This window comes from Bicyclus anynana, chromosome 19, assembly GCF_947172395.1.
Source record: "Bicyclus anynana chromosome 19, ilBicAnyn1.1, whole genome shotgun sequence".
Lineage (NCBI taxonomy): Eukaryota > Metazoa > Arthropoda > Insecta > Lepidoptera > Nymphalidae > Bicyclus > Bicyclus anynana.
Window position 1 is genome coordinate 7,617,556 of NC_069101.1, and position 17,619 is coordinate 7,635,174.

General features: G+C 35.9%; 1 protein-coding gene across 1 annotated transcript in view; it reads left to right on the forward strand.

The window, feature by feature from the left end:
* The window catches only part of LOC112048898 (protein gustavus), a 133,504-nt gene that overhangs the window by 6,507 nt on the left and 109,378 nt on the right, over positions 1 to 17,619 (forward strand). The window lies entirely within an intron of this gene.

The window sequence follows — 17,619 nt, forward strand, 5'->3', positions numbered from 1 at the left end:
AGTGCGCAGTGTGTCCAAAAATTGTACACAACAGCCTGCACTAGTCGCAATTCTCACCCGCGTAATGTTGCTAGTACATGAGGCTGTTAAATTTTTCCCTATTTTGTGGTAAAAATTTATAATGTTAAAAGGAAAACAATAAGTGTACAGTTCATCACATTAAATGTTAACTTGTATGGTAAATAATAAAAACAGTGGGACCGGTTTTCTAGTGATTGCTAAGAGTCAGCAAGAAAATGAACTCTAAAAAATTTAAGACAAGGACAAATAAATAATAGATATAATAAGACGGTTATTATAAAACTTATCAACTAACAAACTAAGGAAATACATATTTACAATAATAATTTTATATATTCCATATAATTATATTATATTATTATTATAAATATGTATTTCAATCGTGTGCACAGTTATTATTATCTCGTCTTATTTCTCTAATTTTTATGTCTCTTAAAATTCAAGTATAAATAAGGCCATTGAATTGGTTTAATATCTTTTAAGAATGTGTTTTGAAGATAAAAATATTTTATTTAATCCTCTTGCTCAAACAAACAAGCAAACAAGTAGGTACACAAACAAACAAAAGACCAAACAAGCACACGAAAACAAACAAATGTGCAAACAAACACACAAACAGACAAGAACGAACGAACTTATTATAATATAGCACGCCATTGTTATTTGTAAAATTTTAAAGCTTTAAGATTATTTTACACTTTCTTTATCTGCGCTGATTACCACAATTTTATTTCAACTTAATTGCCGGAACCTATGCCTACCTATTTAGTTGATTAATATTTTACATAAATAATAAATCCTTGAATTGAAATTAAAAGTAGGGAAAATCAAAACAATTACATTGGCAACACTTACAAAATGAAGTCATCGGTTTCTATGACAACTAAATTCACGTAAAAATTATTAATTATTTTAACATAAGAATATTTATTTGTGCACTTACACGTGAAATGTGATCCTATTCAGTTTCTTTTTTTTACCAACGGCATTTTTACACGAAGGAATAGCACAAGACGGCTTAATTTAATTAAATTTGTCACCTGTATAGCACGTCAAACAACACGACAAACACAGAGTGAGTAATCGTAAAATGTGTAGTTTAAATGGCTTCACTTCTTTGCGCTATCACTCCTTCTGGTGGTTTTCTGTATTCTGAGTCCTCCTAGTAGGGGGTTGACAACACTGCGCTTTTCGGTTTGGGGTCGCCGTTCCAACACTTTGGGACCTAACGTCTGCCGGCACTTCGAACTTTGTGGCCTGCCTATTGCCACTTCAGCTTCGCGACTCGCTGAGCTATGTCAGTGTCAATCCACAAACGAACCAAAATGGTTCGTTTGTGGATCTCCTCATTTCTGATTCGATCACGCAGAGAAACTCCAAGCATAGCTCGCTCCATCGCCCGCTGAGTGACTTTGAGCTTTCTAATGAAGCCCATAGTCAACGACCAAGTCTCGGATCCGTAGGTCATCACTGGCTACACGCACTGATCGAAGACTTGAACCTAAATGAAAATAAATATTTTTTTTCCAAATAACTTGAAATAGTTAATTATCAACATATTCCTGGCCATAGTTCTTTAACTCTATTTGGATACACCGATGTGCCTTATCCAAATCACTCATGCCATTTGTTTAACTCAACTCATTAATTTTAATTTGTTTTTAACGATTCATACGTTACCTAATTTTTTTGTGATGACTTAAACATCAGGAAACTTTAAGCCATGCATAATTTTACGATTACAAGTCAACATATTTAGAGCTGCGAAATATTAATAAAATCAGTATCAGTCACAACATCACCCACAAATTATTGTCCAAATAATTTATTGTTTATATATTTTGTAGTTATTTTTAATTTACCTTTCTTTAAAAGTTTGTTTATAGGTAACATTGTTACTATCCTTTGTTTGTAGAAGACAAAATTTTAGTTATTTAAATCTATACTAATATTATAAAGCTGAAGAGTTTGTTTGATTGAACGCGCTAATCTCAGGAACTACTGGTCCGATTTGAAAAACTTTTTCAGCGTTAGATAGCCCATATAACGAGGAAGGCTATAGGCTATATTTTATCCCCATATTCTTACGGGAACGGGAACCACGCGGGTTATACCGCGCGGCGTCAGCTAGTTTACAATAATAACATGGCAATGTATTGCAGAAAGAAATACGTATTGTGTATTATAATAATATTTCACATATTATATCCACGTACTCGTAAAATGCTCTCGCTGCAGTCATTGCGGTTACCTTTGCGTTATTTAACCAGCTTAACCAATTTGGATAGTAAAAATTTAAATATTTTTCATGTAAAATCTTATTTGCGATAATATTCCACAGGTTAACTGATTTTTAGGGTTCCGTGCTTCATGGTTAAATAAGGGAAACCTCATAGGATATTAACTCATAGAAGATTGTTACTGCTTGCTTATTAACTCATAGAAGATTGTTGCTTCAATCGCAATATTTTGGAGATATAAAAAACTAGATAATAATGGGCACACACATAATCTCTTTAAACACATTTTAAACGTGCCTGCCTTTAGTATTTGACAATTATAAATAATTGAACATAGAGATACCCTAATACCTGATCAAAAATATTCCGTGTAATATGTCAGAAACAATTAATAAATAAACTCTATCTGATATTGACAGCATATTAAAATAAAAAAAAAAAACATAATTTTAATTTCATATTTTAATATTCAGTTGAAAGTATGAAATTAAAATAATGAAATACCAGATCTTTGAAAAATCGTGGGTAAAAATATTTTTAAATTCGGAACCCTCGGCTCATAAGGCTTACTCGAACATGACAGTGATATTAAATTTAAATTATAAAAAATATATCCCAATGCCGATGTTAATTTATTAAAACCTACAAAGGAGTTTTCTGTAGTCATTAAAGACTTGCTACAGTTACTGGTAAAGGCGAATTAAACTCTCCACAATTGAACGAACATTGCATTTTAATATGACAATATTGTCAAGTAGGCAGCAATTACGATACAAGTTTGGACTAAGAACCTGCTATGGCCAGATATACTTCATTTCATAAAGGCTACTTTGTCAGCCTATTCTACTACCATAGATACCTAAGTATTGTAAACAATTTAGAGTTTGGACTGTGATGGCTTTGGTAGGAAGCAGGTTTCAAGGACCTGGAACTGTCAAAATTAAGCGTATTTTTCTTTAATATTCTCTCCAGTCACTTAGTTTCACGGGAACCCTTGCAAAAACACAATTATAGATGTTTTATTACAAGAGCTTTATAGTCTTTGGCTATGGGTGGTTCATCTCCCGAGTGTACGGGTATGCTTGTGCTCCTTGCTCGGGTTAGACGCGGGGCAACTTTCTCCCCCGGTTGAGTTCTTTCAATCCTTTTTGGTGTTGAGGCCTTACGGCTTGTGCCCCGCGTGGACTGCGATTTCACGCTGTCTGCTAAGTGAATATGCAACCGTACAAACCTATGTTGAGTTCGACCGAAGGGTTGCCTATCTATCTGTTTTCTACAAAACTTCCACCATAGAACTGCCAGGCATCTCTGCGATGCCTACGTATCTCTGCATCCATACGTAGGTAGTTGATGTCCCTTGGATGCGTACGAAGCGTTTTGGTCCGTACTGCGAAGTTATGGAATGCCCTTCCAGCTTCCGTTTTCCTTACCATGTACAACAGCGGTATATTCAGGTCAAAAGTGAATAGGTATCTTCTGGACAAGCGCGTTCCACCATAAGCTGCATCAACGCCTACTGTCAAGCATGATTGCAACCAAGCGCTCGCCTATTTAATGTAAAAAAAATAAGCTGACATTCATTCTTCATAATATGAGGTTTGTCTGGCTATGGCATGCCCTCGTTCTTGAGCAAAATAATACATTCCAATATGACAATGTTGTCAAGTAGGCAGTAATTACTATACAACTTTCAGCTAACAAAGGTTCGAGCTTTAAACATTTATGGTGTTCAGCAATAGCAAATCACTTTACATGGTCGTAATACTAATTTATTAATCTCGCTGCCGACAGGGCGTACAATTAATGATCAATTGTAAATTGTTACAATGACTGGTAAACAATCGGGCGGTGTGGGCCCGCTTAATAAGATTCCGCAACACGATTCTGTAGACGTTGGCAACTATCTTACGGCCGTTTTGACGATGATAAATCGATGTTTCGCGTGTAACGCTAATGTCGATTGGGCTAAGAGGAATAAACAAAACATCGGTTTCCGGATAGCATTATACAAATACAAAAGAATCGTCTGTCTGTCTGTGTTCCTGAATTACTACATTATGACCGTAAGCTCATCATTAGCTTGTATCTGTCCACTATTGGACATTGGCCTTTCTGAGAGCACGCCTCCGCCTACCTCATCCAGCTACCTCCCACTACCTTCTTAATGTCGTTGGATCATCTAGCTGGAGGGTGTCCTACACTGCGCTTGCTGGTACGTGGTCTCCAATACGTCTGCCCCAGCGGCCATCTGTTCTGTGACAAATATGGCACGTCCTCTGACAATTCAGTTTACTAATCCTTTGGGCTACCTCGATTAATTTAGTTCTCCTTCGGATTTCCTCGTTCCGGATTTTGTCCTTCAGAGAGCCTCCTTACGTAGCTCTCTGAGTGACTTTTGGAACAGTGTGGTATTATATTCCTATAAATTCCTATAAGGAACTAGTACGCCGTTAAAAAAGGGTGAATTATGAACATTTTGAACAGAGAAACTATGCAAAGGACTGCAATACTGATTATGATTAAGAGGTAAGACTGTGTTCGATTCGAGGAATTAAAAAAACACTCTTTATTGTCGAATAATAATAATCAATAACTATCATCAAAATTAAGGCATAAATCTCCTCTCGGGAGTGAGGGAATTCGACCTTCATCATCATTAACAACCCATATTCGGCTCACTGCTGAGCACGAGTCTTCTCTCAGCATGAGAGGATTAGGCTAATAGTCCACCACGCAGTTCCAATGCGAATTGGCTGACTTCACACACGTAGAGAATTAAGAAATTTCTGAGGTATGCAGGTTTCCTCACGATGTTTTTCCTTCACCGTTTGTGACATGTGATATTTAATTACTTAAAATTCATACTACTGAATTAGATCTTAGGCGCATACATTTTGCGATTGATAATAATAACAAACAATATATGTCACAGAAGCACCACTGAAGCAATTGAAAATCAAAAGCTAATCATAATGAGCCTCAATAGCTCAACGGTGAAAGCGGTCGGACTCATCACCGTGGGGTGGTGGTTCGATCCCCGCCCCGTTGGTCTACTGTAGTACCCACTCTTAATACAGTCTTTCCCGACTAGTTGGAGGGAAATGGGAATATTGGTCATATTAAAAAAAAATATATGGCAAATATTGTTTTTAAAAAAAAAACGTTAACAAAATTATAATCAATATAATAATTATTTTATATACATTTAGCGGTGTGAAACTACCGTTCACGATTCGCTATTTATGCCTTACGCGCCTTGGAAACGGAAAACCATTGACGTAGGAGTTTTATTTTATACTTTATGTTAAAAATACAATATATATAATAATAAATGTGTAATATAAAGTTTAGCGCCTTTACTGGCGCGTCGTATTTCCTTTTTCCTGAAACATACAAAAAAGAAGTATCAGGCATTTTTTTTTATTCTTTAAGTTAGCCCTTGAGTACAATCTCACCTGATGGTAAGTGATGATGCAATCTAAGACGGAAGCGGGCTAACTTGTTACAAGGAGGATGAAAATCCACATCTCTTTCGGTTTCTACATGGCATTGCACCGGACGGCATATAACCATTTATTCTTCCTATCATCCAATCTACAAAGTCTATAATAAGTGTCCGCGAAGCTCGAATGTACACATTTAACAACAGGGACGTTTACCATAGAGCTAAATTTCAAACTTTAGACAGTCATTACTAAACGCGACTGAAGATAGGCGTCCACATATCCGCATCGTAAGTATCGCATTAAACGCATTTGTAATTTTACACTAGATACGTGCGATCCGCACGATGCGGATCAGTGGACGCACTTGTATGACTTTCTATACAGAGAACACTACGATCAGTTTGATACTTACAATGCTGATCTGTAGACGCCTACCATAAAACGTCGATGTCATTTGTTAATGTCTTGTTGAAAGTAGTTATATAAAACACTGTATAAGGTATTAGATTCCAGGGCGCCATACCTTTAAATTTCCAACCACATGCAAGCGTGTAAGTTGAATGCAAGCGACATGCTGGCACGCATTTTACATGCAAGCCGAGATTCTAGAAACGCCATTACTATGCCCATCTATTTTCTCACTAGTTATTCGTGTGATACTTTATTCATTTCGCTATTCTGTAATGATATTTAACTCTACAGTGTGAATCTCGAATTTCTCTATCTTTCTCTGTCTAACACGTTAAATAGAGTGTAGAGTAATTAATTAATTAATTATCATCATCAAAAACAGGACGAAATTAAAAAAAATGCGATATAGGTATTTCTTTATACAATTAGCAAAAAATATGTACAATTAGATAAATTAAATAATCCCAGCAAGAATCACTAAAAAGTGAATAATTCTCTAGAAAACCTTGACTAATGGCAACATTACTTAATCGAAGTCATTGTCGTAAATATAGTATAGTCATATACGTCAAAATAAAATAAAATAATTTCCTCATTTTGGCAAGTATCTACAAAATCTCATAGAAATAAAATAACGACAAAATTCAAAGAGCAACTTCTGACATTATCGATGTTATTTGAAAGTAAACTAAATTATCGATTTGAATTCCAAATGGTTTAACACATTGACATGATTATAAGATGCTCTTCACATTGCTTTATTAAACGTTACGTTCTTTGAACGTATGCGTTAAATTGAATCAATCGAATTATGTTTTGGATAATCGTTTACTGCGTTTTGCCTTCGACTTTAATTTGGGAGGTCGGAGTTCTATGACACATGATACACATCACTAACTAAATAACATTTTAGGTTATTCAATATCAGTTACTGTAATAGTAAGAAAATGGAAAAATCATACGCAATAAATACATAAGCCTACGTGCCATAATAATTCTCAATAATTTTCTCAAAACTCAAAAAAGTCCACATAACCGCACTTAGTCTGACGGGTACTATACCCTAGCTACCTATTCTAGGAAAGTATTGTGCAAAAAAAATCACACATATAGTCGTGGGTCCACAGGACCCACCCATTTTTTATGTTTAATAAAATAAAAATACATTTAAATTTTAAAGTTTTTATTTTCATTAAACTTTAAAATGTTAACAATGAACTTGAACAAAATCAAGATTCAACTTAATTAATTAATTATTATTTTAAATGACATTTCTATTAACGAAAAATAATCATATAAAATAGAAAAACATTATGAAAAGTTAAACGCAACTCGTTTCATTAGCATAAAAAATATACTGTTTAAAAAAGTAAAGACAACATAAAAATAATTAATTCCTTCCATAAAATTATAAGATCATAAATTAATGATCAAGTTATAAGCATGATTTACACACCGTTTTTGCACATGTCATGCAAATAGACTGCCTTTTAGCCTTAGGACACAAGTGTACAGTCTTCAGATAATATGTTTATTGCTTAATATCTTCGTTATCACAAACTCCTGTTCATTGTCGTTGTCGTGTCAAAAAGTAAAAAAGTTACGCAACTATAGTGGTGGGGGTCCCTCCACACGGACTGCAATACTCACTTTTGTAGTAGAGAGTGAAGCATGTCCGTTCTTCTCAACAGACTAAGGCGTATTTTTGGAAGGTACCTAGGTGGCGGAAGCGATAAGGCACACGTCGTGATTTTTACACATGTTTAAAAATTCAACATGGGTCCAATGGACCCAGCGCTAGCAAAGCGGTCGTCCGACGAACACAATCGCGGCGTATACGCACGACTAGTGTGAAGGGGCACTTGTTGATGATGTAATAAATTAAAAAAGAATTTATTGAAATCGTATGCATATTATTTAGTTGTTATATATTTCAGTCGGTCAAATTAACTCGATATCGTGAGTATTGAGCTCTATAAAAATAAATTAAAACTGCCAATAACGACGCTAGACGCATTGCAAATATTGATATCTAATATCTTTTATTAATCTCGTAGCAATTTAACGAACGAAAAAAAAATACTTATTGACCTTGCGTTAGAACAATCTCCAGTCTTCTCAAAAGTGAAGGCTGTCAACAAGGATGAGCGACTTTTATAGAGTAGACCAGGCGCTGTGAGGAATTGAGAGTGAATAATCGGAGAGCCGCATTCTGTTAACAGAGTTTTTAAAGCATGCAGATTTCAATTCTGCATATGGCCAGGTTTGTTGGTCAATTCTTTCATTAATCATATACATTTAGACTGAACAAATGCTTTATCAGTTTTATTGCTTGTCTTATTAAGAATATCAAGTTTTGTAACATGACATTGTCACAGTCAATTTTTTTTTAATGTATCACTCATAAACTACTGGATGAATTCACATGATATACCTATAGGCACGATTTGAGCAAACACTACAAAAAAAATTATAGGATACTAGCGGTCGCCCGCGAATTCGTCCGCGTGGAATTCAGTTTTTCAGAAACCCCGCGGGAACCACGGATTATTCCGGGATGAAAATTAGCCTATGTGTTAATCCAGAGTAAAATCTATTTTAATTCCAAGTTTTAGCCAAAGCGCTTCAGTAGCCGCAGCGTAAAAGAGGAACAAACATACTTACACACTTACACACAAACTTTCGCCTTTATAATATTAGTGTGAAGTGTGATAGTGTCATATTTTGTGTAGTAAATAGAAGGGGGGGTTCAAAGTTTGTATGCAACGCACTCATTTCCTAACAGCGCCTGGTCTTTAAAGATGTTTCATGTAAACATGCGTCCCATTTGCTCGGTCCGGCGCGATTCTTTCGTTTTACATGTACTATTGTGTTATGTTACGCCACACGCCGCAACCTTGCGGACCGCGTACATTTGCTTACTAAGTATAGACACAATTCTGTATTTGTAGTCTCCGTGTGGGACGCAGCGTCATGATACTCGGGCGTCGGCAAAAAAAGTGTGTGTCAGCTCCGACGCACGAATGGAGTTTACTCTTTCAGATTTTAGGCTTAAGGTCCGTCTAAATAGATGTATGTTGCCCCGCAGCATACACTATGTACGTCTCAAAACATACGCCTGAAAAGTGAAAGGTGCGCAGAATAGGTTGCGCACAAAAACGTAACGCTAACGTCATTCGTTCATCGAATTTTACTGCCCATATTTTTTTTATACGGGGACTATACTATATGAAAATCGATTCATATGGAGTAAGCTAAAAAATAAATTCCAAAAAAATATTTTCAAAGTCACTGAAATTATACCTAATTACGTAATAACAACGATATTTTTATACTAGAGATATGGCACACTAGCGCGTCGAAACTGAGAGGCGGACTAAAGTGGTTAATTTTCTTAATTTCATTTAGTCTCATTGCAAACAACGAATTATTTGTACAAATAACACCTAAATATTGTCTACAATGTCAGTTAGCTCAGTGGTGTAGCTAAATTAGGATCACTTTTTGCGGTGATATAGTAGGCACGTATCTAATAGTAGAAAATCTTGGCGTGATAACCGCAAGGATGTCTGATTGATTATGTTGTGAACTTCTTGTACATGATGCATATCATATGCAGCATAATATGCATATGCATCATTACTAGTAGTCTTGAATACCTACTAGTGGTTTCTTCTACTAGTAATACAATCTTTTTATGTAGGTAGGTACTGTACCAATCATCATCATTATCAGTATTTTCACGGCTCACTACAGGGAGAGGAAATATGAACCTTAAATACACCATGCTGTTCCAAAGCAGGTCGGCGAGATAAAATTATTTGACTTGTTCTTTAACAGATGTTAATGATCATGACCGGGATCGATTGCTTAATGTGCTCTCCAAGGCACGGGGTTGTAACAGCACCAACTTCTCAAGTCTGGGCTGAGTATTTTCACTGCATATTATAGCCGGACCAATGACTCGAACCCTGGAACTCTTTATTGAACCAACGACGCAATCCAGAAAACTTGATTGACTTGATATTTTTTTTTTTTTATTCTTTACAAGTTAGCCCTTGACTACAATCTCACCTAATGGTAAGTGATGATGCAGTCTAAGATGGAAGCGGGCTAACTTGTTAGGAGGAGGATGAAAATCCACACCCCTTTCGGTTTCTACACCGCATCATACCGGAACACTAAATCGCTTGGCGGTACGTCTTTGCCGGTAGGGTGGTAGCCATGGCCGAAGCCTCCCACCAGCCAGACCTGGACAAATTAAGAAAATCTCAATCTGCCCAGCCGGGGATCGAACCCAGGACCTCCGTTTTGTGAATCCACCGCGCAAACCACTGCGCCACGGAGGCCGTCAAAAGGTGATATAAGGTTCGAGTATGCCCGATTAGTTTCAATTAATATGAATAACACTCACGATAGTTTAAATTCTAAACATAAAACATCGTAAAAAAATGTGAGATTTCAGTATTGATTCACAGTTTTACGTTTTGAATCTAAACGCAATGGAATAATTCTCAACAATAACTGATTGCAATCGTAACACGATGTTAATTGATTAATTTGACATTATACGTTACCGGTTCACCTCTAATTGCAACGGGCGGATGGCAATCTCTCTATGTCAAAATTACTAATCCGTTGATTCTTGGTTGGAATTAATATGCACATTCTGAATCCCCAGGCTAATTAATTTATTAAGCAAACCAGATGGATGCGGCGGCGTCGGTTAGCTTAATGCGCCTTTAGTTGCATGAATTGGATCTGATTCAATACTTTTAATGAAAAACACTAACTAGTTTTGGGATTTTAACAATTAAAAAGAATAGTCAAGTAGATATAAATAGTATCCTATGCTATCCTACTAATATTATTAACGCGAAAGTTTGTATGGATGTTTGGATGTATGTTTGGATGTTTGTTACTCTAAAACGCCGCTACAACTGAAGCGATTTAGTCTTACTCTGGATTAACACAGGATACTTTTTATCCTGAAAAAATCCAAGGTTTCCCGAGATTTGCGAAAACTGATGATTTTGATGATATGAATGTTTGTTACTCTTTCACGCCTCAACTACTGGACCGAATTAGCTGAAATTTGGATTAAGATATATTATAGCCTGGATTAACACATAAACTACTTTTTATCCCAGAAAAATTCATGGTTCCCGAGGGATTTGTGAAAAACTAAATTCCACGCGGCCGAAGTTGCGGGCGTCCGCTAAAAATTTATATAAACTAACACGTTTACTAGCCGTGATAGCCCAGTTGATGTGACCTCTGCCTCCGATTCCGGAGGGCGTAGGTTCAAATCCGGTCCGGGGCATGCGTCTCCAACTTTTCAGTTGTGTGCATTTTAAGAAATTAAATATCATGTGTCTCAAACGGTGAAGGAAAACATCGTAAGGAAACCTGCATACCAGAGAATTTTCTTAGTTCTCTTCGTCAATAAACACTGTATAGAAGAATATTATTTTGTCTGTCACGGCACGTTTCTGGCACGCTAAATGTCTGTAGATATAAACGGACCTTTATGTCTCAAGTGGACGCATAACGGCACATTGTAATATGTAAGACGTGTTCCTAACATACCATGCACTATCAAAATTTTGTGTGCTTAAATTCCCATCTGAGTCATTTAATCCTATCTATCCAACGTAACAAATTCAAGGCATAAAGGCAACTAAATGCAAAACTACAACGCACTCGGAATAACAATTCTCTGTAACCAGACCACGTACGGTGTTGTCAACTTTCGCAATGCCCCCGCGATGTTCAACTAGCAAGTAGTCTCGAAGGTTGCGTGGTAGTCGAGGTGAAGCTAAAGGAAAATAACATTTTTACATAAAAAAAATCTTTCTCCGTAAATATATACGCGTATTTTTAAGTCAGCACAAGAATGTTTGGTCCTTATGTGCACTCTTTCCCTATCCCTACCCTACACTATCCTACTCCTACCCCTACCCTACCCCTACTCTACTAAATGTTAATCATTTGTCAATATTTCTGAACGCACGTATAAATGTCAATCATTACATAAACAGTATTTGACAGAATGGACAACAAATGTTTGACAGATACTAAACAAAGTAACATTTATGGAAAATTATTCATCTTTCATAATTATTTATTCGTCGAGTTTTCATTGTTTTTAAGATGTATTCTGCTATTCTTGGCGGAGATATATCCAACGAATCAAAAACCATGAAAATCGGTTCTGCAGATCTCGAGTTATAAGTTTCTAACAAACCCGACTTTCTTTTATATATACTTATAGATTATAGATAAATGTGAAAGTAAGTCGTATAGGGATAAATAGGACCAGAACGTAGACTACTTTTTATCCTGAAAATAATTCTACAGCTCCCGCGGGATTTGTAAAAAACAATTTCACGCGAACGGAATCACGGGCGTCCGCTAGTATCAATAATTATGTTAAATAGACTGTTTGGGACACGAATACATAAAAAAATATACATTCTTAAACTTAACTCTATAAATTTTGATCACATTCCCTTTCAGGTTTTCTCAATGCCACGTGCACAGGTATGCATGATCAAAAGGTATACCAGGAAGGCTCCAAAGGCTACACACAAGTGACAGTACAAAATACCACGTTTACATTTTAAATGTGTATAAAAATTGTAAATGGCCAGCACTATAAATTCAAGGCCCAGTTGGTCGCCACATCCCTGCCTGCTCCGTTCACTTGGACCGCATTTCACCTTGTGCTTGTATCTATTAGGTTGTCCTGTATAAGTATTACCTCTGACCTCAACGGCGTTGCGTAATGCGAAGCTAACAAAGTATCGTATTGTGAACTAGCGGCTGCCCGCTACTGCGTTTGCGTGTAATTTAGCCTCACTAGCTCAGCCAGTGTACACTTTTTTAATGGTCTTATTGTTATACTAAATTGAAAAAAAATTATCACTTATTTTGAGACGTGATTACTAGGTACATGAAAATTTCAATTTTTAAATATTTTTTTTGACAATACAAACCAAAACGCCAGCGGCCATGATGGTCTATATTTCAACTGTTTCATGACGTCACTTTAACAAATCCCTTACAAACTGAGCGTTTTATAAAAATATTAGTTAACAATTAGTTTGACGTTTAATACATCAAGTAATATTATAACGTCACAAAGCGGACGACAGCGTTTTTGACGTTTGAAAAATTAGAAAAAAATACATGATTTTTAAATTAAGTGTTATAAGAAATCCTTAACTTTTATTAAAAGCTATTTGGCTGAATAGATTTTACTTTGGATTAAGAAATTATCCACTAGCTTTAGCTACTTTTCATCCCGAAAAATCCATGGATACCGCGGGATTTGTAAAACACTGAATTCCACTCGGACGAAGTCTCGGGCGTCCGCTAGTATTAGTATAGATTAAGATCTCAAAATACATTTGTTATTTTACTCAGAGATTTAAAAAGTGCAAATATTGCACTTCAACACTTTACACTAATAAATCGCTTACTTATTCATTTTAAATTTTCTTTACAAACATTTCAAATGAAACTTCATTTTTGTCAATTTCCTTATAAAGTTCCGCTGTAATGTCGACAAAGATAACCAGTAAACACTTTATAAATTTAATTATTCCACTGAATCTTAAAAAGTTTGTTGGTTCTATAAAATGGAGTACTCCGAGGCAGCTGGATAGTACACAGTGTAACTGAAATTAAATTACTGGAGCAATTAAAATCGAACAAGATCGATACCGCTCCACAGTTCAAACTTTTAGATTGAAAACTAAAACCCCCTCCCCCACTGTGACTAACAACTAGGAACTCTACGCTACAACTTCACTCTTAATAACTTGTAAACAGTTTAGATCACGGAGTTATAGACGTCGATTGTTGATTATAATAAAATTCAACAGTGTATTGGCAAATTTATATTAATTAACTTGATGTTTTCTTTTAGCCGATGCCCCGCGGTTTCACCCGCGTATTTTTCGTTCCCGTGAGAATACGGGGATAAAACGGGCTTTTTAGTGGTAAAAGAATTTTCAAATTCGGTATCGGTCGGTTCAGTAAATCCAGAGATTACCCCGTACAACAGCAAAAACTTTACCTCTATAATATTAGTGTATATTACACTTTTAATTAAAAAAAATAACACTGCTTATAAAATACAAAATACAAAATATAATTATAAAAAAAACATACATACAGCCGAACGTAGAACCTCCTCCTTTTTGGAAGTCGGCTAACAAAATTTGTAAAAAATATTCAACCCTGCCGTTGTTCAGGGCTTTAGAGTGCCCACGTAACCGGCGATCTGCTGGCCTATTCTCTAAATTTGAGTAACTGTAGTGGATATACTACACGAAAATTACCAATAAAATTGTTATTAGTGATTTCGTACTCCATATTAATTATACATGCCCAATGGATATGAACTCTGCCACCGATTTCGGTGTGGCTTCGAATCCGGTCCGGGGTATGCACCTCCAACTTTTCAGTTGTGTGCATTTTCGGAAATTAAATATCACGTGTCTCAAACGGCAAAGGAATAACATCGCGAGGAATCCTGCATACCTGAGAATTTTCTTAATTCTCTGCGTGTGTGAAGTCTGCCAATCCGCATTGGAGACGCGGATTGCGCGGCTGAAACCTGAACTGAAATTGACAGCGAAATGACAATGAGCGCCATTAAGTCATTAGCGCCGCGTCTACGGGACTTCTTACGTGGCGCGGAGTATAATTCCACTTCTGGATGTACATCTTGCGATATCCAGCTAACTGTATATCCATGGTTAAGTTAAAGTAAGACCAAGTTGTTTAGACGTTTTTGCCGTGTTGCACAGCCGCCATTGATCTTATCCTTGACCCAATAATAACAGTCATTCACACTGATTACAATTATTATCACAAAGTCAACAATAAAACACAATATTTGCATAACAATGCTAAATTAAATGTTTCCATGAAAAATTGATTGCTGCCGTATTTACCTTAATGAGCTGATTTTAATCTGATTTATTTATCCACGACTTTTCTCCTCCATGATCTAGAGATCACTCTTTCTAGATCAATGTCACATTAATTCAATTATATACGATTTATAGAAATTGTTATGATCTATTATTGTTTTTCTCTTTGCGACAGTTTTTCTTAACTAACGCAATTATACTCGAAAATAAGGACCAATTTTCTACTTCTTGTTGATGATACATTCCAAGTAGGAAAAATGTCGTAGTTTGTAAATTATATTGTACCTATTTTTTTTTAATTACCTATTTTATTTATTTTTTATTGAGAAAGAAAACAATGTACTTGTACCTACTCGTAATCTCTTGTTGGTCCAGTAGTTAGCCCATGCGGTTTCGGTTCACGAGGTCCGGAGTTTTAAGTCCTAGCCCTGGAAATAATGAGCTTTTATCTAGTCTGTAATTTCCAGTAAAATATTCTCAGCCCGGAGTTGGGAGTTAGTGGTAATACTTATATAAATAAACAACCTTCAAACGATGATGCACATTCTAGTGTTACGAGTCCCTCGATTGCGAATGATATTGTTGAGGGGACCTATCAGTGTTGGTATAATAAATAAGGGGGTGTTTGATGACTTGAGCTCAGTTGTTTGTCAGGCAGCGTGGACACTGTCACGCTGCCAGTCACGTTAGTGATTCTGTGCAATAATGTTTTGTGTTGTAATAATCACAAATTATCTAGTGTGGGCATGGAGAACATGTCGGGCAGAGAAGCTGTTGATGCATTCTAAAGAGATCCCTCAAGCCTACTCCAAGTCCTGGGACCTGCTCGATGTGTTTCCTCTACCACAAAATAATGGTACCATCACTGTCGCTGCTACACGTCACACTAGCAAATTTGATTAGATGTTGTATGGAGCGGAAAAACTTCAACCTTAAACGAATCAATATTGTGGGACTTTACTCTATATCTAATCTATAAACATACAATGTTAAATATGACATAACCGTGCCAGTGATCATAAAGATTCAGTGGCCTATGGTTATTTTCCTCTTGTCAGTTTTCTGAATCTCTCAATTTCTATGGATAGTGCGGTTCAGTGGCGCGACGTCCGATATAAGGATGGTTTATAGGCAATGTCGTACGTACGTGGTTGGGGTTGCGATTCCTATGTGCCTTTCTTGAATACTTATACGTATTCCTATACGTTGAACGTTCGCACTGTTGCACCTTTTTATATTATTCTTAACTGTTTTTAAATCAAAAATATTCAAAATACATTTTTTTCAAGTAGGCTCAGTTTACAAGAACTTTTGATACGTCAATTGACTATTTTTAAAGATTCTACCACCGGTTCGGAAGGCAGGTTCTGCTGAGAAGAAACCGACTTTGCTCTTTTTAAAAAAAATATATATATAGTATTATAATTTACAATTGATGACAACATTACAATTTCTTATAGTTTTACTTCTTCTGTGAAGGTGGAAGCTGATCCAACGGCCTCTAAGCACCTATATTATTAATTAACTCATCAATGGTGCAGTAACCTCGACTAAGTAAATGTTTTTTAACACATAGCTTAAAGCTATGCATTGGCAGATCCATCACAGTCTTGGGGTCCTTGTTATAGAATCAAATTAAGTCATTCGACAATTTGTTTATTTCAAGTGAATCCATCGGTTCGGATAGCAGAACTTCATTGATAACTGTTAACTCTAAATTTCAGAATGTCTGAACTGATTTGGCTGACATTTGGCAATGATTATTTATGGTCTAGATCTGGAATAGCACGCTTGCCTACGGGTATTATGAAATAGCGGGACTAGATAAATATTTTTTAGACAGCCCAGTGAAATATTTGCGTTACGTTTGATACGACTTGACACCAAAGGGAGGCATTCAAAATTCAAACATTTTCGCGTTTTTCAGCTCACCCTATCTTCTTACGTCGTATCTGACGTTAAATTTTCATGGCTTTGACTTTATTTACCCATTATAAAAATATTTTATCATGATTAGAAATGACATTCGTTTACCAATTTTTCTATACTACTGATAATAATATTGAATTCGTTAAACTGTCATACTTGTTCATAAATGTCAGAAATTAAGATTTTTTTAATCTAAAGCCCACCACCTCTTTGAATTGACAGATAAGTACCTATACAGCCTTTCTTGATGAGTACTGTCTACCAACAAACAAATAAGAAATGAAGGTAGGAAACACATGCCATTTCATAACTTATTTATTTTAAATCTTGTATTGTTTGTTTATAAAATGTTATATAAAATATATTAATCATATGTAATTTTTCTAAGCTTATTAATCAAATTTATTTTCATTAATTTAATAAGAAGCTAATTAAAAATATTATTAGGTATGAAATGACTAGTGATTTATACCCTCATTTTTAATTTCTTTATTGGTAATCAGTACAGAAGGCTGTAGTATAGAAGGTTTTAGGTAAGTAAGTAATAAGTTGTGCGAGATATTTCGTCTGGCCGCAGCAGCGAAGCATCGGGACGCGTAGATCACAGGGCGGCACATGGCGCGGCGC